The sequence below is a fragment of the Jaculus jaculus genome, unplaced genomic scaffold (assembly GCF_020740685.1).
Source record: "Jaculus jaculus isolate mJacJac1 unplaced genomic scaffold, mJacJac1.mat.Y.cur mat_scaffold_48_1_805434_arrow_ctg1, whole genome shotgun sequence".
Classification (NCBI taxonomy): domain Eukaryota; kingdom Metazoa; phylum Chordata; class Mammalia; order Rodentia; family Dipodidae; genus Jaculus; species Jaculus jaculus.
The window spans coordinates 265,228-289,412 of record NW_025423500.1 but is presented as its reverse complement, the minus strand read 5'-3'; the positions used below and the strand labels follow the sequence as shown (position 1 = coordinate 289,412).

At 40.5% G+C, this 24,185-nt stretch overlaps 2 pseudogenes; both read right to left on the bottom strand.

Moving 5' to 3' along the window:
• Positions 1 to 213: 213 nt before the first annotated feature.
• On the bottom strand, positions 214 to 437 carry LOC101598834 (annotated as a pseudogene).
• A 9,451-nt stretch (positions 438 to 9,888) lies between these two features.
• LOC123457432 lies at positions 9,889 to 10,322 on the bottom strand (annotated as a pseudogene).
• Positions 10,323 to 24,185: the final 13,863 nt, after the last annotated feature.

Here is a 24,185-nt window from a genome sequence, read left to right as displayed (position 1 = left end):
CAGTATCTTCCAGCAGAAACAAGCAAATTTCTATACCAGCCTAAAAGTTACTACAGTATCGAGGTCAGAACATGATTCTCCTATATGGTCAGATGTAATTTATTAAGTAATACTTCCATGAACACGAATGAAACCTTAGCGAGTCCTTCCAAAGCTTCATGATTTCCAAATGGTTTTCCTCCAGTTGCACAACCTCTCCATTCCTTCATTCCTTTAAGCTTTTTTTAGTCGTTTAGCTTTTGCAATGTTTTCTTGACATTTTTGCTGCTGCTTTTGTTCTTTGTCTTTTGCCTCAATCATCTTGGCCAATTTCCAGGCCAGTACAGTGCTTGCTAGGAAGAGTGGAGTGAGAGCCAAAATGACTATTGTAATGAAACCATATGGGTCTTTTGCATCAATTCCATGACATACTCAGCCCATGCCTTTATGTCATACATCTTTGTAACATTCTTAGGAAACTTCTGCTTGAGTAGTGATCTCTAATCTCTTCCTGGGTTTGTCAGTAAGTCAAACAATCTCAGATATCCCTGGTCATTGTCTTTAGTTGTACAATACACTTCTGAGAGGATTTCATTACCTTATCTTGCATGCACCTGAGTTTCGGGCCCAGACACACCTGCACCGCCCACAATGGCAGTGATCTAGAGTGGCTTCTCTCCCTCTTTCCTGGGGCTCAGCCCGCTCATCCCCTACTCCCGACCACCGAGGCTCGTTCACGCGGGACCCGCCTGACCTGGGAGGCCGAGACCATGGTCTAGAGACCCAGATGAGGAGGTATGGGGGGTAGGCTCGCAGCATCAGGCTTGCCCCCTGTGTTGGCCCTGCCCAGCACGGCCACAGGCAGGCATGGGTCCCCCTCCACTCACCCCCCACCCCGCATCCAGATCCCACAGGCTCTGACGCCCACTCCCAACTCACCACCACCTTTTTTGTTTTCTAGATGGTAGCCAATCTGACAGGACTGAGATGGAATCTTAATGTAGTTTTAATCTGCATTTCCCTGATGACTAGGGATGTACTTTTTTTTTAAGATATTTATATGCCATCTGTATTTCTCCTTTGAAAACTATAGATTTCCATAGCCCTTTTATTTTTCCAAATTTTTATTAACAATTTCCATGATTATAAAAAATATCCCATGGTAATACCCTCCCTCCCCCCCCACTTTCCCCTTTGAAACTCCATTCTCCATCATATTCCCTCCCTATCTTAATCAGTCTCTCTTTTATTTTGATGTCATGATCTTTTCCTGCTCTTATGATGGTCTTGTGTAGGTAGTGTCAGACACTGTGAGGTCATGGATATCCAGGCCATTTTGTGTCTGGGGGGAGCATGTTGTAAGGAGTCCTACCCTTTGGCTCTTACATTCTTTCTGCCACATCTTCCGCATTAGACCCTGAGCCTTAGAAGGTGTGATAGAGATATGCAGTACTGAGCACTGCGGTCACTTCTTTCCAGCACCATGATGCCTTCTGGGTCATTCAAAGGTCATTGCCATCTGAAAAGAGAAGATTCTGTACCCAAAGTGAGAGTAGTATTCATATAAGGGTATGAACATTAAGAGAAGCGCTTACTGAGCAGTTTGATAAGCATAGTATATACATTTAGCCAGAGAGCAGCAGACGTTACACCCGTAGGGCTCACAACTACCCCTGTTTTAAGTTTTCAGAATCAGGGATGTATTCTATCCCATGGAGCAGGTCTCCAGTCCAATTAGAGGGCAGTTGGTTTCCACCATGACAGACATGCCACTATTGCACCTGTTGGCTCATTTGGCCTGGCTGGCCAAATATAAGGCTTGCAGTGTCTACTGTTGAGTATTGTTACTGGTGATTTCTCTCACTCCCATTGAACTGCATGCAGAATACTTCTTCAGCTTTCTGTCAGCTGGTCTACATGGAGGAGGTTACTTATTAGCTCAGTTCCAGCAGGATTTCTCAGTGGCCTGGCTGCCCAAGTATTTGGAGTCTTCAGCAGTAGGGTCTTACCATTTATTCCTGATGGAAAACAAAGGGCTTCAGCAATGGCCTATAATGTTTTGGGACCATCAGGGACCTCCTTGGCCAACAACTCACTGGAAGGTATCCCATCCCTGGCACTGAAAATTTTCTGCAACAATCTATGGCTCCTGAGTGTTCCATTGTCCAAAAAGTAGGATTCCAAATGATTTATTTATATCCTCTTAGATTTTGATTAGCCCTCCTTCCACCTTTCCTTTACTCAATCTCTTCCCCTGACTTCACTTTGGGCCTTTTCAGCCCCATTAATGTATTCTTCTACTTTCATATATATAATACCATCCAATTAAGTACCCCACTCCCTTCCTTTCTCTTACATTTGTATTTCTTTTCTAGTTTACTGGCCTTTGAAACTGAGTTTTCTTCCTACTCACACAGAAGTACAATCATCTGTAGCTAGAGGATCCACATATGAGAGAGAACATGCAATGCTTGGCTTTTGGGGCCTGGGTTACCTCATGTAGTATAATCCTTTCCAGATCCATCCATTTTCCTGCAAATTTTATAACTTCATTTTTCTTTACCACTGAGTAGAACTCCATTGTATAAATGTGCCATATCTTCATTATCCACTCATCAGTTGAGGGACATGTAGGCTGGTTCCATTTCCCAGCTGTTTTGAATTGAGCAGCAATAAACATGGTTGAGCAAGTTTCTCTAAGGTAATGAGATGAGTCTTCAGGCTATATGCCTAGGAGTGCTATAGCTGGGTCATATGGTATGTCTATTTTTAGCTGTCTTAGGAACCTCCACATTGATTTCCACAATGCCTGGACCAGATTGCATTCCTGCCAACATCCTCGCCAGCACTTATTGGTCATTTGTTTCCATGATGGTAGCCAATCGGACAGGAGTAAAATGGAATCTCAACGTAGTTTTAATCTGCATTTCCCTGATGACTAGGGATGTAGAACATTTTTTCAGATGCTTATATGCCATCTGTATTTCTTCTTTTGAGAACTCTCTATTCAGTTCCATAGCCCATTTTTTAATTGGGTTATTTGATTTCTTATTATGTAATTTTTTGAGTTCTTTGTGCATCCTGGATATTAATCTTGTATCAGATGTATAGCTGGCAAAGATTTTTTCCCATTGTGTAGCTTGCCTCTTTGCTTTATTCCCAGTGTCTTTTGCTGTACAAAATCTTTATAATTTCATCAGGTCCCAGCGGTTAATCTGTCATTTTATTGCCTGAATAATTGTGGTTATATTCAGAAAGTCTTTGTGAAGATAAAGGTTTCCTCTACTTTTTCCTTTAGCAGTTTCAGATCTGATATTAAGGTCTTTATTTCATTTGGACCTAATTCTTGTGCATGTAGAGAGGGAGAAAGATCTATTTTCATCCTTCTACAGATACATATCCAGTTTTCCCAGCACCATTTGCTGAAGAGGCTGTCATTTCTCCAATGTGTATTTTTGGCATTTTTGTCAAATATCAGGTGGCTATAGGTACCCTGACTTACATCTAGGCCCTCTATTTTGTTCCATTGATCTATATGTCTGCTTTTGTGCCAGTACCATGCTGGTTTTGTTGTGATGGCTCTGTAGTATAGGTTAAAATCAGGTATGGTGATACCACCAGCCTTATTTTTGTTGCTCAATATTGTTTTAGATATTTGAGATTTTTTTCTGCTTCCAAATGAATTTTTGGATTTTTTTTTCTATTTCTGTGAAGAAAGCTATTGGAGGTATGGTGGGGTTTGCATTAAATGTGTAGATTGCTTTTGCTAAGATTGCCATTTTCAGAGTGTTGATTTTTCTGATCCAGAAAAAAGGGAAGCCTTTCCATTTCCTAGTGTTTTCTGCAATTTCTTCCTTGAGTGTTTTAAAGTTTTCATTGTAGAGATCTTTCACTTTCTTAGTTAGGTTTATTCCAAGGTACTTTATTTTATTATTTATTTATTTTTGATGCAATTGTCAATGGGAGTTATTCTCTGATTTCATCCTCTGTATGTTTGTTGTTAGCATATAGGAAGGCTATTGATTTCTGTGTGTTTATTTTGTATCCCACTACATGGCAATAGCTGTTGATCAGCTTTAACAGTTTGCTGGTAGAGTCTTTAGGGTCCTTTATGTATAGAGTCATGTCATCTGCAAATAGTGATATGCTGATCTCTTTCTAATTTGTATCCCTTTTATGTGTGTTTCTTGCTTTATTGTCATGACTAAGACTTCTGGTACTATATTAAATAAAAGTGGGGACAGTGGAAACCCTTGTTTTCCTGATTTTAGTGAAAAAGCTTCAAAGTTTTCTCCATTTGGTATTATGTTGGCTGTAGGTTTGTCATAAATAGCCTTTATTATGTTGAGATATGTTCCTTCTATTCCCAGTCTTGGTAGGACTTTTATCATGAAGGGATGTTGGATTTTGTCAAATGTTTTGTGCGTCTAATGAGATGATCATGTGATTTTTGTCCTTCATTCCATTTATATAATATATTACATTTATCAATTGGCATATGTTGAACCATCCCTGCATCCCTGGGATAAAGCCTACTTGGTCAGGGTGAATGATCTTTCTGGTATATTCTTGTATTCTGTTTGACAATATTTTGTTGAGAATTTTTGCATCTATGTTCATGAGGGAGATTGGTCTGTAATTTTCTGTTTTTCTTCTATCTTTGCCTGGTTTTGGCATCAGAGTGATGCTGGCCTCATAGAAGGAGTTTGGTAGAATTCCTTCTTTTTCTATTTCCTGGAAAAGCTTAAGAAGCATTGATGTTAGTTTTTCCTTGTAGGTCTGGTAAAATTTACCAGTGAATCCATCTGGGAATGGACATTTTTTTAGCTGGGAGATTTTTGATAACTGCTGGGGTCTCCATACTTGTTATAAGTCTATTTAAGTGATTAATCTCACTGTGTTTTATTTTACGTAGGCCATATAAATCAAGGAAATCATCCATTTCTTTCATCTAGTGGAGTATATGTTCTTATAGTATGCCCCTATGATTTTTTAATTTCTCTGGTATCTGTTGTGATGCTGCCTTTGTCATCCCTAATTTTATTAATTTGGGTCTCTCTTTCTTTTGCTCAGATTTGCTAAGGGTTTATCAATCTTGTTTATCCTTTCAAAGAACCAACTCTTTGTTTGTTTGATTCTTTGGATTTTTCTTTCTTTCTTTTTTTTTTTTTTTTGGTTTATATTTCATTAATTTTTGTCCTAATCTTTACTACTTCTTACCATCTACTGATTTTCGGTTTGCTTTGTTCTTATTTTTCCAATGCCTTAAACTGAAGCATTAGGTCGTTTACTTGAAACCTTTCTAATTTCTTAGTATAGGCATTTAAAGCTATAAATTTCCCTCTTAGGATTACCTTTATTGTGTTGCAAAGGTTTTGGTATGTTGTGTTCTCATTATCATTTGGCTGTATAATTTTTTTGATTTGCTTCTTGATTTCTCCATTGACCCATTCATCACTTAGTAGTGAATTGTTTAGTTTCCATGATTTTGTGCATACTCTATAGCTTTTCTTGCTATTGATTTGTAGTTTGATTCCATTGTGATCAGATAGAATGCAAAGAATTATTTCAATTTTCTTGTATTTGTTAAGATTTGCTTTGTGTCCTAATATATGGTCTATTTTAGAGAATGTTCCATGTGCTGCTGAAAAGAATGTGTATTCTGCAGCATTTGGATGAAATGTCCTTTATGTATCTGTTAGGTCCATTCCTTCTGTGACCTCATTGAATCCAGATGCCTCTCTGTTGGTTTTTTTGTTGGGATGACCTGTCAGTTGATGAGTGGAGTATTGAAGTCACCCATTACAACTGTGTTTGGTGTTATCTCTGACCTTAGTTCTAATAGGATTTGTTTGATGAATTTGGGAGCCCCCATGTTAGGTGCATATATGTTTAGGATTGTAATGTCCTCCTGTTGGAGTGTGCCTTTAATCAATATACAGTGACCTTCCTTATCTTTCCTAACTAATGTTGGACTGAAGTCTACTTTGTCAGATATTGGGATAGCAACCCCTGCTTGTTTTCTAGACCCATTTGCTTGAAACACTGTTTTCCAACCTTTCACCCTAAGATAGTGTTCATCCTTTGTAGAAAGGTGAGTTTCTTGGAGGCAAAAAATTGAAGAATCCTGCTTTTTAACCCAGTCTGCAAACCACCTATATCTTTTGGTTGGGACATTGAGGCTGTTGTTATTAAGAGATATTATTGAAAGGTGTGTATTTCTGCCATTTTTTGTATTTTTCTGGTTTTGCCTTTGCTCTCTTGAATTAACTAGTATTTTAGTATGTTTTGTTTTTTCCAGGTTCTTTGTATGTGTGCTTTTCTTTCTCTTCAGCATGAAGGATTTTTTTATGTATTTTCTGTGGAGCTGGTTTTGTCTTCAATAATCCTTTAGCCTGCTTTTGTTATAAAATGTCCGTAGTTCTCTGTCTATTTGAATGGATAGCTTTGCAGGATAAAGTAACCTTGGTTGACAGTTGTTATCTTTCAGAACTTGGAATACATTATTCCAAGCCCTACTGGTTTTTAAAGTTTGTGTTGAGTAATCTGCAGTGATGCTGATGTGCTTGCCTTTGTTTGTAACTTGATTTTTCTCTCTAACTCCTTTCAATATATTTTCTTTGGTTTGTATGTTTGGTAGTTTAATTATAATATGGCGAGGAGAGGTTCTTTGCAGGTTTTGTGTGTTTAGTATTCTAAAGGATGCCTATATCTGCATTGGCATCTTTTTTCCAATTTGGGGGAAGTTTTCTTCTATTATTTTGTTGCAAACTCCTGCTATGCCTTTGGAGTGAAATTCTTCTTCTACTATACCCTGAATTCTTATGTTTGATCTTTTCATAATGTCACGAATATCTTGAAATTCCCATTCATACTTTTCTTTTAGTTTTTCTTTCTCTTTGTTGGATTGTATTATATCTGCCAGCTGGTCTTCTACTTAGATAATCTTTACCCATTCTACTGGTGAGATTTTCTATAGAGTTTTTTTATTTCTTTGACTGTGTTCTTCATTGCTAGTAATTCTGACTTGTTTTTCTTATTTCTATTTTCTTTCTTATTTTTTGTATTAACCTCTTTATTTCTTCAAATTGTTTTCTTTTGTCTTCTTTGATTCCTTTGATTACCACTTTCTTTTTTTGATTTCCTCTTTGACTTCTTTGAACATATTTATAATCATTCTTTTGATATCTTTCTTAGGCATTTCCTCTAAATCATTCTCACTGGAGGTCATTTCTGATGCATTAATACTTTTTCGTAGATTTATATTGTCTTGGTTTTTGGTGTTTCTTGGGTTACATTGTACATATTTTTATATCTCGGATTAATTTAATGTTTGGATTTTCCAATTAGCTGCAGTATTATTAGATGTATCAATCAATCTGATGTTATATATCTGCAGGGTAGGAGCTGAAGATGCTGGGTTGGCTCTTAAGACTCTCAGCGTATCTACAAAAGTGACTCTTGATGTTGGGGTTGGCCTGCTATGAGAGTATTCAAGTAGGCTGAGTGTAGAATACTGGCAGATTCTTAAATTTAACTTAAAATTTAATTTAAATAAAAAATGTACACATTTAATGAAAAACAGCATAGAGTATTTTTGTAAGAGTAGGTATTATGACAACCAGATCCTCTAACAATGTCAGTCTCTTAGATGTGTGTTGCCCTACACTCTTAATCTTGTCTACTAGGAGGCTAAGATTTCTTGTCTGTTGGGGGTTCCAAGTCAGCTGTAACCAAGTGCGACCCTTCCCAAATGAACAACAGAAGAGGAAACAAAGCCAGTATAAATCAGGAAGCAACAAATGACAAGGCCAAAATATAGCTTATTTAAGATTGTCAAATCTGACTATCCATCATATTTAACATATAATTTATACTGGCATGGAAGGTGTAATTAGCACTTCTGATTCAAGCCATGCTTGTTTTGGTGGGTACTGACCTGGTATAATCTCAGTTACCTTTTGGGATGATTTCGGTCTCAGTTATGCAGTGCTCCTGCTTGGTTTCCTCTTTGCTGTGCTGTTGGTTCAAGTAGGTTGGCTACATTGCTGGACCACGGCTCTAGTCACCAGTGCTGTGCTGTGTGCTGTGAGCTCCCTTCCCCATGTTTGTGGTGCTTGCTGGCAGTGGGTGAGGGGAGGCTATGGATGGTGGCAATAGTTCTCCCGCTGGTCCACATGATCCTCTACCTCAGAAGCTGCTCCTCTGTTGGTCACTGTGGTCCTCCCTTCACATTTCTTGAGTTTGTGAGGAGCTTTGGTATGTGTGGAGAATCCCCTCACCTCACCTGCAGCTCCACCTCACCTGCAGCTCCAGCCAAATCTTGCAGCTGTGGACCCGCAGCTCTGGTGCCACTGCTGCTGGAGCCACATCTACCTTTCTATCTGAGCTCTAGATGCTCTGGATCACTGTTACTTCTCTGATGCAGTTGGTATACACCTTTTTTTTTTTTTAAGTAGGCATGTGTTAGCCACTTTAATAAAATGTGATCAAACTCAATTACAAGTTCAAAAAGGCATAGAAAACCCAATGAGTTCCAATTTATTTCAAGTTTTTAAAATCTGGGACCATTTTTTTTAAATATGCGAATTTCAGCCCAGAGTTTTTTACAGTGGAACTAAAAATTACCACACAGGAACATCAATGCCATAAACAAGATTTGCAAACCCAAATCACAAACTTAGAAAGCAACATGATCAGGGTAAGGGACAGAGTCCAAGAAAGATTGATGCCTAGTTAGGTCTGAAAGCAATACCACTTCCTGTGAGGGCAGAGGAGAAAAGTACAAACAAGTCTGCTTTGGGAAATTTGCATAGAAATAGAAAATGTTGGGACCTTTGCCACAAGCTGAGATTGCAAGGCCCCAATACTTTAAACTCAATCCAAGAAGCACCAAATGTTCGATTGGAGCCAAGGCAGGACTTGAACATTTAATTTTCAGGTGTGACTGGCAGAACACAACTTTTCGTGAGCAAGCTCTTTTGACATTTCATAAAGAATTATACGAGGCAGGTGTTTCTACAGAATGGCTTGGATTTTAGAAGAGCATCAGAATGCTCCTTCCCATATTAGGTCTCCCTGCTGGCAAAAACCCAGGATGTGGCCCTGTTCTCCATCCCAGTAGCATGCAGATCTGACTGGAGGACTGGGTTCTGCAGCTAGGGCCTTGAGCATGCTAAGCAAGGGCTCCAGCACTGAGCTACAGCCCTAGACCCTGTAAGGCTTTGGCCTTCAAGTCCAGTCATAGTCTAAGTAGCATGGAAGCACTTTATTTCCTGGGCAGCATGAAACATTCCCCACCAAAGCCCTGGGCGGGGAAGGGGTCCAATTACTGAAGACATTTGGAAGCTGTCTTCAGCTCCCTCTGCTGGAGGCCAGAGAAACAGCTTGTTGCAATATTCACAATCTTGTCACAAAGGGCAGCTATGCAGCAGTACTAAAGGACTGCACCTTACTTCTATGGGAACAAAAAGGACTTGCTACAGCTGTGAGCACTGAGAAGTGATTAGAGAATGGACACAAATGTCCCAGAAATCTGCATTTTACTGACACTGCCACTCCCTCACAAGAACCTTGGGGGAAAGTATCACCTATTTTGCTTTTCATGAGCAAGAAACCCCACAGTATATTCTCGAGTCTTCTTTGAGAAGGGTACTGTCACTCCTTAACAGGAACTCACTGAAGCTCACACTTCCACCCTCAATGTCAGGTGGGTTGTAGGTTCCTTAAGTAGCCTGTTTTTACTGGGCATTACTACTAGAAGAACTGAAGTTTTCATACAGGAAAGAAAAAAACACAAAACAACGTCTAGATACAAACAAGCGGCAGGGCAGCCCAAGTCAGCTGTTTACTGTGATTTCCGATTTTCTGTCCAATCCACACTGCAGAGACACAAGGAGAAACCAACAGTTTTGTTCCTAAGTTTTATTCATGAATTCATACAAAATATTCCAGACCAATGTTTTAATCCTCCTCTTCCTGTTCTTCTTCATTCTGGTTAATCTGGAAGTAACGCAATTTGTAACTCTCTTTGCTGTTAGCAACTACACATAACCAATCACGTAGGTTATTCTTCTTCAAATATTTTTTGGTGAGATATTTCAAATACCTTTTGGAAAAAGGCACCTCAGATGTGACAGTGATCTTGCTCTTGCTCCTCTCGATGGTTACAACCCCTCCACCAAGGTTCCCAGCCTTTCCGTTCACTTTATTCTCTCTTGGAGGAACTGCTCGAAATTGGCAGCATCCATGATTCCATCTTCTACAGGGTGGGTGCAGTAGAGGGTAAACTTCAGAATCTGCTTCTTTTTTTTGCCCCCCTTCGCCACAAGCTTTTTCTGCATCATTCACTTTTATTAGTTTTATGGAGTTTTTTCTTCCCCCAAGAACAAACCTCACCTCCATTCCATTATGCTTAAGACTATCCAAACCCTGTATTAACTATTACAATGTTTTTTTGGTGGTTTTCTTTTATACACTTTACAGGGCCTTTTCTCAGTAACACTCAAGACCAGTGCTTTAAATCTAGCACGGGAACCGAGGTTCAACCCACAGTGACCCTGAAAGCACCCAAACACATAGAAGCATCTAAAGCAACCGGAAATGTAAGCCAAGGCCCAACCAAATAAAAAGTACCATCGAAAACAAGAAGCCGGCAAAAGCCAAGTAGACTGACATGAGGGCGCTTGCACAGTCCAGCATGCCCACGGAATCGTGGCCACAACCCAACACCAGAACGGATCTGTACAGTTGTACCCTGACAAAAACTTCGAAAGCAGGCCACTCTCTGGCGGACCATTCCACCCTACCAGCCAAGGGAATCCAATGCGCGTTTCCCCAGGACCGCAGGTCGCGTTTCCCTTCCCCGCCCCTCGCCCCGCTCATCATCAGGCCTGGCCTCCAAAGAGTCCACGAGGCCAAACCTGCCGCCCCAGGCCTCAGCCTGCCCCGCAGGTCCCGAGCAGGAAGGCTGATGTGCGGCCGCCCAGATCTCCCGGATCTCCCGCTCGGCCCCGGGCCACGGCCTCCTCCGCCCACAACGTGCTAAGACCCAGCGGCTGCCTCAACCCACTCCGTCCGGCCTGCCAGTCCACCTCAGCTGGACACTACAGGACGCTGACCCCCCGCGAGCTGAGGCCGGAGCCGGCCCGCCAGGCCCACGTGCGCTCCGGGAGCCCAGGCCTCACGTGGAGCCATACTCCACCTCACTTTTTAGTAGAGGTGTATTTTGCTGTTTTTTTTTTTGTTTGTTTGTTTGTTTTTTTCTCTAGGCTGCTTTGGCATGGTTCCTATGCTGCCATCTTAACTGGAAGTTGTTTTTTTTTTTTAAATACCAGGAAAGACAGGTGAGATCTGAAGACACAGAGAGATAAAGGCATTGGATCCTAGGAAAAAACAACGACCAAAAAAAAAAAAAAAAAAAACTTTACAGGGGGCGGGGGAGGGAGGCATGGGCCAGTTCGAGAGGGCTTTATGGGAAGAGGAGGGAAACTGTCCGGAGAAAGGAGCCATGAGTGGTGTGCTGAGGAAGGTCTGCAAGAAGGGGGCATTCCTTCATCTCAGCTGAGAGATATCTATCATTACCATGGCAATAGGCTGGCCTAAACCTTACTTTATCTCAGCATACCAGGTTGCTGCAGAGTTCTGTGGGGGTGTTAAAATCTGGACCTGTTTTTTTTTTGTTTTTTTGCCCGGCTAGAGATTTTATTATTTGATGGTTTTTATAGTCAAGGGGAGGGGTAAGTGAACAAGCAAAAACATGACAATCTTACATATCAATCATTTTTGTAGTCAGGCGACCCCAACAATAAACTCTTATTTTACTTTGTTTTAGCCTAAACTTTTAACTCCTCAACAATTAACTCTTACAATAACTCAGTAAATCAGTTCAACTTTTTGCTTGCTTGCCTGCCTGCCTGCCTGCCTGCTTCCTTCCTTCCTTCCTTCCTTCCTCCCTTCCTTCCTTCCTTCCTTCCCAGCACACGGGAGGCAGAGGCAGGAGGATCATGTGAGTTTGAGGCCACCCTGAGACTACATAGTGAATTCCAGTTCAGCCTGGGGTAGAGCGATACCCTACCTTGAAAAACAAAACAAATTAAAACAAAAATTCTTCATGGGGTAACCATCAGCTAAGTGTCCTCCAAGTGAAGGGAGGCCTACTGGCTCCTCCATGTCTTCCTCTTTGGACTTCAGGAGGGCGAATGCTTCCTGGAGGTGGAGGTGGACCACATGTCCACTTGTCAAATGATGGTCTGGCTCCACATTGGACCTGTTGTTTATATAAGGAACAGAGTGAAAATTTATAGAAGAGGGGGATGTAGGAGGGGAAGCCTCGTGGCGGTAATCCATTGCAGAAGTAACTATCTGCATTCTTGCCTTATGTGGATGTGGATGTCTGAATGGGTTCCTGGGGTGGATGGTCTGAATGAATCAAGTATACAGAGGCCTAGAGACAATGCAGTGAATATAAAAGTAGACGTAGTTATTGAGGAAGTAACAACGAGATTTAAAAAATTGTTTTTATTTATTTAACAGAGAAAGAGGGGGAGAGGGAGGGAAGAAAGAAGGGAGGGAGGGAGAGAGAGAGAGAATGAATGAGCACTCCAGGGCCTCCATCCACTGCAAACTAACTCCTGACGCATGTGGCCCCTTTTGCATCTGGCTAACATGGGTCCTGGAGAATCGAACCTGAGTCCTTTGGCTCTGCAGGCAAATGCCTTTTAACCACTAAGCTATCCCTCCAGCCCACAACAGGAATTTTTGAAACCACTTGCATTTGGAACTTCTAAAATGACATGTATAAAGTAAATGGGCAAATTTAAGACTGAACTGTCAGGTTCAGAGAAATGTCTATAATATTTCATTCAATAAATGTGAGTCCTGACAAGAAAATGAATTTACCTCAGAGGAAAGAAGCAATGTCTCAGGAATTGGTCTAGTTTAACTAGGAATGTGTATAGAATGAAAATCAAGAACAGGATTTGTCTCAGATGGCCACAAGGTGTCAATTTATACACTGAAAAATATTATAAGTTGGCCATTCAAAAAAGCAAATACAGGGCTGGAGAGATGGCTTAGTAGTTAAAGTACTTGCCTGCAAAGGCAAAGGACCCAGGTTTGATTTCCCCAAGACCCACATAAGCCAGATGCATAAGGTATTGTATGCATCTGGAGTGTGTTTGCAGCAGCTAGATATCCTGGTGCTCTCATTCTCTCCCTCTATCCTCCCTCTCCCTTTACCCCCTCTTCCTCTTTCTCTCCTTCATATATATATACATACATATGTGTGTGTGTGTGTGTGTGTGTGTGTGTGTGTGTGTGTGTGTGTGTGTTTGGTTTTTCGAGGTAGGGTTTCACTCTAGCCCAGGCAGACCTGGAATTCACTATGGAGTCTCAGGGTGGCCTTGAACTCATGGCAATCCTCCTACCTCTGTCTCCCAAGTGCTGGGATTAAAGGTGTGCGCCACCGTGCCCAGCTTACAAATAAATAATTTTCATAAGAAGCAAACATAGAGCCAACCATTGTAGCATGCAACTTTAATCCCAGCACACAGGAGGCTGAGGTAGGAGGATCACTGAGAGTCCAAGGTCAGCGTCAGTCTACATAGTGAATTTTAGGTCAGCTTGGGCTAGAGTAAGACCCTACCTCAAGAAACAAAAACAAATTTATAAAAGTATTACCCAGGATAAGTTTTCCTCTGGATTTGTCACATTTCACTTTCCATAATCCCTTGCTGCCTGTAAGTAAGTTTGTTGTCAGTTTCCTGGCAAGTAAGTTTGATTTTCCATGTGAGAAGCTGACAAAAACTAGACAACTTGAATGAAAGGGTGCCATAGGGAGGGTCTCCAGATGTGATGCTGCAGATATACTGAGGTCATGAGTGCCTGGTGAGCCAAAGAACATTCTGTATGTAGATTAATATGCCACCAGGACTATAGCTGTTAAGGAAACAATAAGAGAGATGAGTGTGGCTATGGAGAAATTCATATAGGCCTCTCTCTTATGAAGCCACAACATGTGCTTCATGAAGGAGCTCTCACCCCAGCAGGATAGCAACACAGAAAAGGAAACGAGTGGTCATCTTTCCTCTAGGGCATTCTTACCCTAGTCTGCTTCTATTCCTAGGTGAGTCCCTACTTCTAATCAAGGCTTCTGGGTGGACCTTTCTGGGGAGTGGCAATGGAAGGACTTGCAGGTGTGGAAGAGGCATGAAGCCCTAAGTGGCTAGTTTTAAAGCTACATTTATAGGAGTTCCTCATGGTGCCAGCAGGCCCTGTGGTCTTGGCTTCTCCTAAGCTTGCTGTGATAGGGGCTAAGTCTCAGCTCTGAGGTGGAAACGACAGGAAGGAGTTGGACAACTCACATGCAGTTTTAATATACATGAGACAACTACAGAAAGAGCCAGAAGTTATTTATATTTCCACTAAATGTGATTGTTTCACCTTCAAATGTTACATGTTTTAACATACTTCTCAATTCACCAGTATATTTTGTTGTGAATTTAACTACACGAGCATGTAATTTGATTATATATCCATAAAATGATCTTTTGGTTCCTGTGCCCCATTCCACTGAGGACCCCCCTCTTTCCAAATAGTCCTTCCTCTGTTTTGATGTCTTATTTCTTTGTCCTTCTCCATCTTCCATGTATAAATTGTTGATGGACTCAAAATGTGCAATTCTGCAGTGTTAATAAGTTGAGCATTAAAGGTTCATTATTTCACAAGTGCATCACAATTTTGAATTGAAGTAGTGCCAGATGAGGTCTGGAGGATGTTGGCACTGTTTTCATTTGTATATCAGCTATGTGAGGATATAACAGAGGCAGCTGGCCTTTATGAGGCTGGATATCTGAGCACTATAGACATGGACTTCTTCAGTTTCTGAAAACCTAGAAAATAAATTTCAGTTGACTGGAAATTTCACAGTGGGAAGATTTTTTGCAACCCGGAGGGTATAAGACTATACCATAGAAAAGCAAGGCAGTAGACAGGGTTAGGGAGATGGCTCAGTGGGTAAGAGTGCATGCTGTGAAAGCCTCATTAGTCCTGATTCACCTTGAGTTTGATTCCTTGGCACCCACATAAACAGTGTAGGGTGGGCATATATGCCTATAACACCAGCATGTGTGTATTCTGCCCTTGTGGGAGAAGAAGCCAGAGCTGCTGGAGTTCCCTAGTTAGCCAATCTTAACAAAAAAATGGTAGTTCTGGATTCAGTGACAATCTCCATCTCAAAGAAACAGATGTGCATTATTAGGGGGAGCCTCTGTCATTCTCTGGCCTCCATGCATCAAGGCAGACAGAGAGTGAGTACTTCAACATTAATGTGCTTGCACTATACATACACACATCACAAAACCACACATATTCATACAAAATAAAAAAAGAAAATGACAACACCTTAGAAACTATTTTCAGTTCCTAACGCTGTAGCTAGCTCACAACAAGTTGGAAACAGGCATGGTGAATAAAACAGGATAGTAAGGATAGTAAGGGCAGGGGAACCATGCAAGGTGCCCAATGATTTCCTGGGCCTGCGTCACCATGTTCTGCAGATCGACAGCGCTGGGTTCTGTCTCTGGTTCTCTATATCGGAATCTCTCTGATCTCTGTCTCTGTCAGTATCTCTGACTGACTGAATTTAGTTGTGAATTTTACCTATCCTTTTTGTCTGTGATGTCACTGGGTCACTTACCACTTCTTCCACAGGAAGCATTGTGTTGGAACCTGATTTATACTTCCTTATTGGGTGACCTTGATCAGGCACTTGCCCTTTCTCCCCCATTCCCCATGTGTATCAGGGACATGGGATGGAACTTGGGAATGTAGCGAGTCCCAGATCAGAAAGGAACAGAAGACCACCTAAATAAAAACTAAAGAGGAGAGTCTTTATTAAGCTGGCTGGTGTCTGTCCCCTCACAGTGAGGAGAGCAGCCCCATCCTGCTGTTACAGTGAGTTTTTAAAGGCAAAAGATGCATTCCTTTACAATGAGGTGAAAAACTGTCAGCCACCCCCCTCCAACACAGTTGTCTTCAGAAAGAACAAGCAAGTAAGCATGATTACAAAAGGAGAATTTTTGTAGTTAGTACTAGGTATGAAGCAGATATCAAATATCAGGGCATCTTGACCTCAGGGCAAGAGCAGACACCACATCCTCAGTCTTGTACTTAGTGCTCTGTGCTAATCTTTAATCTCCTATGATTCCATGAGAATGTCAAGATGGCTAACTGGCCTAACATGGCTTCCCTTAGGTCTATTCACCAGAGGATTTTTTAAAAAAAATTTTAATAGCATTTTCCATGATTATAAAAAAATGAAAAATAAAATAAAATATAATATTAAAAAAATATAAAAATATATCCCATGGTAATTCCCTCCCTGTCCACCCACACTTTCCCCTTTGAAATTCCATTCTCCATCATATTACCTCCCCATTACAATCATTGTAATTACATATATACAATATCAACCTATTAAGTACCCTCCTCCCTTCCTTTGTCTTCCCTTTATGTCTCCTTTCCAACTTACTGGCCTCTGCTACTAAGTATTTTCATTCTCACACAGAAGCCCAATCATCCACATATGAGAGAGAACATGTGGCGCTTGGCTTTCTGGGCCTGGGTTACCTCACTTAGTATAATCCTTTCCAGGTCCATCCATTTTTCTGCAAATTTCATAACTTCATTTTTCTTTACCGCTGAGTAGAACTCCATTGTATAAATGTGCCACATCTTCATTATCCACTCATCTGTTGAGGGACATCTAGGCTGGTTCCATTTCCCAGCTATTATAAATTGAGCAGCAGTAAACATGGTTGAGCACGTACTTCTAAGGAAATGAGATGAATCCTTTGGATATATGCCTAGGAGTGCTATAGCTGGGTCATATGGTAGATCAATCTTTAGCTGTTTTAGGAACCTCCACACTGATTTCCACAATGGCTGGACCAGATTGCATTCCCACCAGCAGTGTAGAAGGGTTCCTCTTTTTCCACATCCCTGCCAACATTTATGATCATTTGTTTTCATGATGGTGGCCAATCTGACAGGAGTGAGATGGAATCTCAATGTAGTTTAGTCTGCATTTCCCTGATGGCTAGTGACGTAGAACATTTTTTTAGATGCTTATATGCTATTCGTATTTCTTCCTTTGAGAACTCTCTATTTAGCTCCTTAGCCCTTTTTTTGATTGGCTTGTTTGATTCCTTATTATTTAACTTTTTGAGTTCTTTGTATATCCTAGATATTAATCTACTATCAGATATATAGCTGGCGAAGATTTTTTCCCATTCTGTAGGTTGCCTATTTGCTTTATTCACTGTGTCCTTTGCAGAGCAAAATCTTTGTAATTTCATGAGGTTCCAGTGATTAATCTGTGCTTTTATTGCCTGAGCACTTGGGGTTGTATTCAGAAAGTCTTTGCCGAGACCAATATGTTGAAGGGTTGTTTGTTTGTTTGTTTGTTTCTACTTCATTAATTTCTGCCCTAATCTTTATTATTTCTTCCCGTCTACTGGTTTTTGGTTTGCCTTGTTCTTCTTTTTCCAAGGCTTTAAGGTGAAGCATTAGGTCGTTTACTTGTGACCTTTCTAATTTCTTAATATAGGCACTTAAGGCTATAAATTTACCTCTTAGAACTGCCTTCATTGTGTCCCCGAGATATTGATATGTTGTGTTCTCATTATTGTTTGACTCTATAAATTTTTTGGTTTCCTTCTTGATTTCTTCATTGACCCATTCATCATTTAGTAGTGTATTGTTTAGTTTCCATGATTTTGTGTATGCTCTATAGCATTTCTTGCTACTGATTTGTAGTTTAATTCCATTGTAGTCAGTTAGACTGCAAGGAATTATTTCAACTTTCCTGAATTTGTTAAGATTTGCTTTGTGTCCTAATATATGGTCTGTTTTAGAGAATGTTCCATGTACTGCTGAAAGGAATGTATATTCTGCAACCTTTGGATGAAATGTCCTGTATATATCTGTTAGGTCCATTCCTTCTATGACCTCATTTAGTCCAGATGCCTCTCTGTTTATTTTTTCCCGGAATGACCTGTCAATTGATGAGAGTGGGGTGTTAAAGTCACCCACCACCACTGTGTTTGGTGTTATCTGTGACCTTAGTTCTAATAGTGTTTGATGAATTTGGAAGTCCCCATGTTAGGTGCATATATGTTTAGGATTGTAATGTCCTCCTGTTGGAGTGTGCCCTTAATCAATATACAGTGACCTTCCTTATCTTTCTTGACTAACGTTGGACTAAAGTCTACCTTGTCAGATATTAGGATAGCAACCCCTGCTTGTTTTCTACGCCCGTTTGCTTGAAACACCATCTGCCAACCTTTCACTCTAAGATAATGTCTATCCTTTGTAGAAAGGTGAGTTTCTTGGATACAACAAATTGTAGGATCCTGCTTTTTAACTCAGTCTGCAAACCTATGTCTTTTCGTTGGGGTATTGAGGCCATTGATATTAAGAGATATTATTGAAAGGTGTGTATTTATGTTTGCCATTTTTTTTTTTTTTGTGGTTCCGTTTCTACCTGTGCTCTCTTCTGTTGACTAGTATTTGAGTATTGATTGTTTTTTCTAGGTTCTTTATATCTGTGATTTTCCTTTTCTTCAGCATGGAGGATTCTCTCAAGTATTTTCTGTAGAGCTGGTTTTGTCTTCAAATACTCCTTTAACCTGCTTTTGTCATGGAATGTCCTTATTTCTCTGTCTATTTGAATGGATAGCTTTGCAGGATAAAGTAACCTTCGTTGACAGTTATTATCTTTCAGATATTGGAATATATCAGTCCAAGACCTTCTGGCTTTAAAAGCTTATGTTGAATAATCTGCTGTAATCCTGTTGGGCTTGCTTTTGTAGGTAACTTGATTTTTCTCTCTAACTGCTTTCAATATTTTTTCTTTGTTGTGTGTGTTTGGAAGATTGATTATAATATGGCGAGGAGAGGTTCTTTCCAGGTTTTGTCTAGCTGGAGTTCTAAAGGCTTCCTGTATCTGCATTGGCACCTCTTTCCCAATTTGGGGGAAATATTCTTCTATGATTTTGTTGAAGACGCCTACTATGCTTTTGGGGTGGAATTTTTCTCCTTCTACTATGCCCTGAATTCTTATATTTGATCTTTTCATAGTGTCCCAAATATCTTGAAATTCCCACTCATACTTTTCTATAAGTTTGTCTTTCTCTTTGTTGGACTGTATTAGATCTGCCACCTGGTCTTCTAGCTTAGATATTCTGTCCTCTCCTTCATCCATTCTACTGGTGAGATTTTCTACAGAGTTTTTTATTTCATTAACTGTGTTCTTCATTGCTAGTAATTCTGACTGGTTTTTCTTTATTATTTCTATTTCCTTGTTTATGTCTTGTATTGCTTTCTTTATTTCATGAAGTTGGCGTCCTGCGTCTTCTTTGATTCTTTTGATTTCCTCTTTGAGTTCCTCTTTGACTCCTTTGTTTTTTTCTCTCACTTCTTTGAACATATTTACAATCATTCTTTTGAAATCTTTCTCAGGCATTTCCTCTGACTCATACTCACTGGAGGTCATTTCTGATGCATTGATACTTTTAGGTGGATTAATATCATCTTGCTTTTTAGTGTTTCTTGTGTTATAATGTATATATTTTTGCATCTTGGATTAAGTTAATGCTTGGATTTTCTAGCTAGCTGGGTATTCTTAGCTGTATCAATTGATTTGATGTAATATATTTTCAGGGTAGTAGCTTAAGGTGTTAGGTGTGGCTCTTAAGACTCTCAGAGTATCTACAAAGGTGCTCCTAGGGGTTGAGTTTCCCTGCTATGGGAGTATTCAAGTAGGCTGAGTGGAGTAAAATACAGGTAGATTCTAAAAGTTAACTAAACACTGTACCCATTCAATCAAAAACATTCCCAAGTATGTATGCAAGAGTAGTTATTATAACAATCAGATCCTCTATCTAGGTTAAGATTTTTGGTCTCTTGATGATTCCAAGTCAGCTTGTGACCAAGTGAGACTCTTCCCTTGTGCAATCCCAGTTACCTTGGATGATTTTGGTCTCAGTCAAGTTGCTGCCTGGGTCATCAGGCTGCTGTTCTGATTTCTGGAGCTGGGCACTGGCTTTTCCTGCACGGCAAACTGAGCTTGGCAACTGTGGCCCTGCAGATTAGCATACCCGCTGCTGGAACTGCTGCTGCTAAAGCTGCGTCTGCTGGGTCTATCGCCGATGCTGCTGAAGCTGTTGCTGCTGCTGCTCCTTTGTCTACCACTGCTGCTGCCTCTGCTGGTGCTGCTATAGCTGCTACTGCTGAAGCCACCTCTGCTGCTGAAGCTGCTGCTGCTGGGTCCACCACTGCTGCTGCCACTGAAGCTGCTGCTGCTGGGTGTGCCTGAAATCTGTGCAAGCAGTTGGATATGGAGCTTGGCTTGCTGTACAGTAAGGGAAACTTATATTATAGGTTTGGGAAGTTGGTGGGTGAGTCTCCATTGCCTGCTACCATGATACAAATAGGCATCAATTGTTAAAGTACCAGGTGAGGACCCAAGCTTTCATAACACCTAAGTTTATGAGAGGCACTTGGATGAAACCACCACAGGAGGTCTTAGGAGAGAACTACTTCTCTTGTATTCTTTATTTGATAAATTATACACACCAAAGTGCCCTCTAAACTTGTTCATGCTTTATTCCTGCCTGTATTATCAAGTTGGCAACCCACCTGGTATTATGAAGGAAAACTAATGCAAGAAAGAGAGGATATTGAATTCACAACATAGTTTTGTATATTGGAAATGGCCATAAGCAATGGGACTTGTTGGATTACCTACATGGAGACTCTATGGAGCCCTTGGGATCAACCATGGGTTGCAGCAGAGACCCAGTGGACATGCCAGGGCTACCAAGGAGAGCTGCTGACACTGGATGAAATTTTGTGGATCTGTGAGTAGCCTAGCTAGAGGGGTAGAATTGAAATCCACAGACTTCTCACTGGTTAAAATTATCAGACTTGGAGACTTTTCACTGACTAGAGTTTTGGACTTGGAACTACGTAGTTTGTCATTTGATTTGTTTAAATCATATATTGGTTGAATATTTCTTCGCTATGCCCAGTGCCATTTTATGCTGTCTGAGTGTTTATTCTGTGCCATAATTTTTTTTTTCGGGGTGGGGGGGCATTACAGCTTAGTTAAAAGATCTTGGACTTTGAACATCACTGTGATTGATACGAATTATGGGTACACTTTAAGTTGGACTGAATGCATTCTATTTTCCAATATGTATGATTATCAGGTTAAGGGGACCAGGGGAAGAATATGGTGTTTTGATTCATGTGTCCCCCATAAACTTAGATGTTCTGAATGCTTGAGTCCCCAGCTGGTGGCAATATGACAATTGAAGCCTCCTGGAGGCTCTGTATTGTTGGGGGCAGGCTTATGGGTGTTGTAGCCACCTTCCATTTGTCAGTGTTAGACATACTGTCATGGTGCTGTTGTCCATCTGTGGTGGTTTGAATAGAATAGATGGCCCCCAATATATTCAGTTGTTTGTACTTTGCATCTGCTGGCTACCTGGCTGGAGGCAATGTCACTGGGTGATCTTAAGATGTGGTGGTGGGTTTCCGATTTCAATCTAAAGATATGCAAGTGTGCCTAGCTGGAGTTCCTGAAGTGTGCTGTGGCTTTTGACCTTTAGGCTTGTGCTTCTTTCTGTCTGCTTGGTCCTGTGAAGGCAGGACAGCGTCTTCTGCCATTATGGATCTTCCCCTGGCTCTGTAAGCTTCAATAAATCCCTTCTTCCATGACTGTGCCTGGTCTGGAAGTTCATCTCAGTGAACCTGAATCTGTCTGATACACCATCTGATGTTGGCCAGGAAGTGATGTCCACTCACTGTTCATGCCCCCATTTTCCCCTGCCATCTTGAAGCTTCTCCTCAAGTCAGTAAGCCAGCCAAAATAAACCCTTTCCCACAAGCTGCATTTGGCCAGGGTTTCCCCCCCCCCTTTTTTTTTCCTGCCAACAATGTGAATCTAACAGGACTACCACCTCAATTATGGGCTTTTGATTATGTATTCAGTACGAGACAGAAATTCCCTCTTAATGGCGTAGACCTCAAGTCTAATCAGAGAGCAGTTGGCTTCCCCCATAATAGGCATAGCACTGTTGTGCCAGTTGACACATTTGACCTCGTTGACCATCAATAACACTGACATGGTTCACTATAAGTTAACTGCATTGATTACTTTTCTTTCCTAACAGGTTGTGCAGCTCTTTTCAGTATATTGATAGCTAGCCAACTGGAAGGAGGCTTCCAGCTTAGCTGCAGCTTGATTTCCCAGTGTTCTGCATCTCACAAAAGTGGCATCTTTATCAATATGGTCTAATCTAATCAAATTTTGATGATAAACAAGGGCCTTGGCAATGCCTGAAGTCTTGTGCCATCAGTAGATTTTAGGCTAACACTCAGTGGAAGGCAATCCACCCTAGTACTGAACTTTTTCTAATAACAATGTATTGCTTCTGGGCACAACATTATCTATTTCCATAAGATATTTATGCTTGATATATATATTTTTTTGTTTTTTCAAGGTAGGGTCTCATACTAGCCTATGCTGACCTGGAATTCACTATGGAGTCTCAGGGTGGCCTCGAACTCCTCCTACTTCTGCCTCCTGAGTGCTGGGATTAAAGGCATGCACCACCACACCCATCTTAACATATATTTTATGACCTAGTAAAGAGATAGGTTTTAAGTATCATTCATCTCTTAATGAATATGATGGTTCAAGAGAAGAGAAAAAATTCTACTTTGTTAGCCCTGGCATTTTTAATATACATTTGAGACAAGATGTTTCATATTGTGTGTGTTCGTTCAATTGGAGTTACATGTCCTAATCGTATGCACAATGCAATATGCTTGTATGGGTTTCAACATAAGCTGCAGTGAAATTGGCTGATGCAACTTGTTATGTTGGTGCCAAAACACCTTGAATTCATTGTATATAATATATTTAATTTTGATTTAATCTTTGGTTATTATTTTCTCAGAATCCTTTTAACTTTTCCATATTTAGTATGACCGCAAAATAGATTGTCAGACTCCATATGGAGTCAAAATCCATTAATAGTTTCTGTTCCACTACTATTATTAGGAATTGAACCCATGGCCTTGCATCTTCTGGGCAGACAGTGTACCACAATGCTATGCCACAAGTCCTAACATATGCCTTTCTATTTTATTGTATTTTCATTAAAATACAACAATAAAAACAACAAAAACCCTCATCTTATTTTCTTGAATCTCTGCTGCAAGATACAGGTAAGATATTTGTGTTGCATCTTTGCTTCCATGATACAGCATAGGAACTTACTGCTTATTGAATAAGTCCCAACCAAGATACATATATAAGAGTGAAGCTCAATTTGCTAGTCCTTCTTTTATAGTCTTGGGTTGAAGAGAAATATCTCATTATAGGAGTTGGTGTCATTTGAAGACATAGCTGTGGAGTTCACCCAGAAAGAGTGGCAGCACCTGGATGTTGTTCAGCGAAACCTCTACAGAGATGTGATGCTGGAAAATTATAGCAGCCTGATGTTCTTGGGTGAGTTAAACTCCCCTGAGTCTTTGAGTAGCAATTACTTTCCTTTTGGTTAATAAATATAGTTATCATTACTAATGTTTGGTGTTATTTTAATATTATACTCTTAAACTGACATACTTAATGTAACATATTATATAGAACAGAGTGGCTCTGCAGTACACACATATATAATGACCAGAGTCTTGTTTGGTCAGGCATTGCTTGTATAGGTATCACTTTATCACTTTAAAAATTCATGTAGCTATTTTGAATACAAATGTAACTGTTGCCAAATGCATACTTATTTATTTATAAGAGACAGAGAGAGAGAGAAAATGGGCACACAAGGGCCTGTAGCCACTGCAAATGAACTCCAGATGCATGCACCACCTTGTGTATCTATCTAGCTTACTGGGGACCTGGAGAATTGAACTTGGGTTCTTTGGCTTCTCAGGCAAGCACCTTATTTGCAAGCTATCTCCCCAGCCCTTGCCAGATGCATACTAACTTACTACTGTGCTATACAAAATAAGAAGTTATTTCTTCCAAATGCACCCGGTTAATTCTAACCATGCTTATTCTATCACCCTTTTTTTTCTACTCACTTTGCATAGTATTGTTTTATTATCTACCTCTTTTGTGTAAA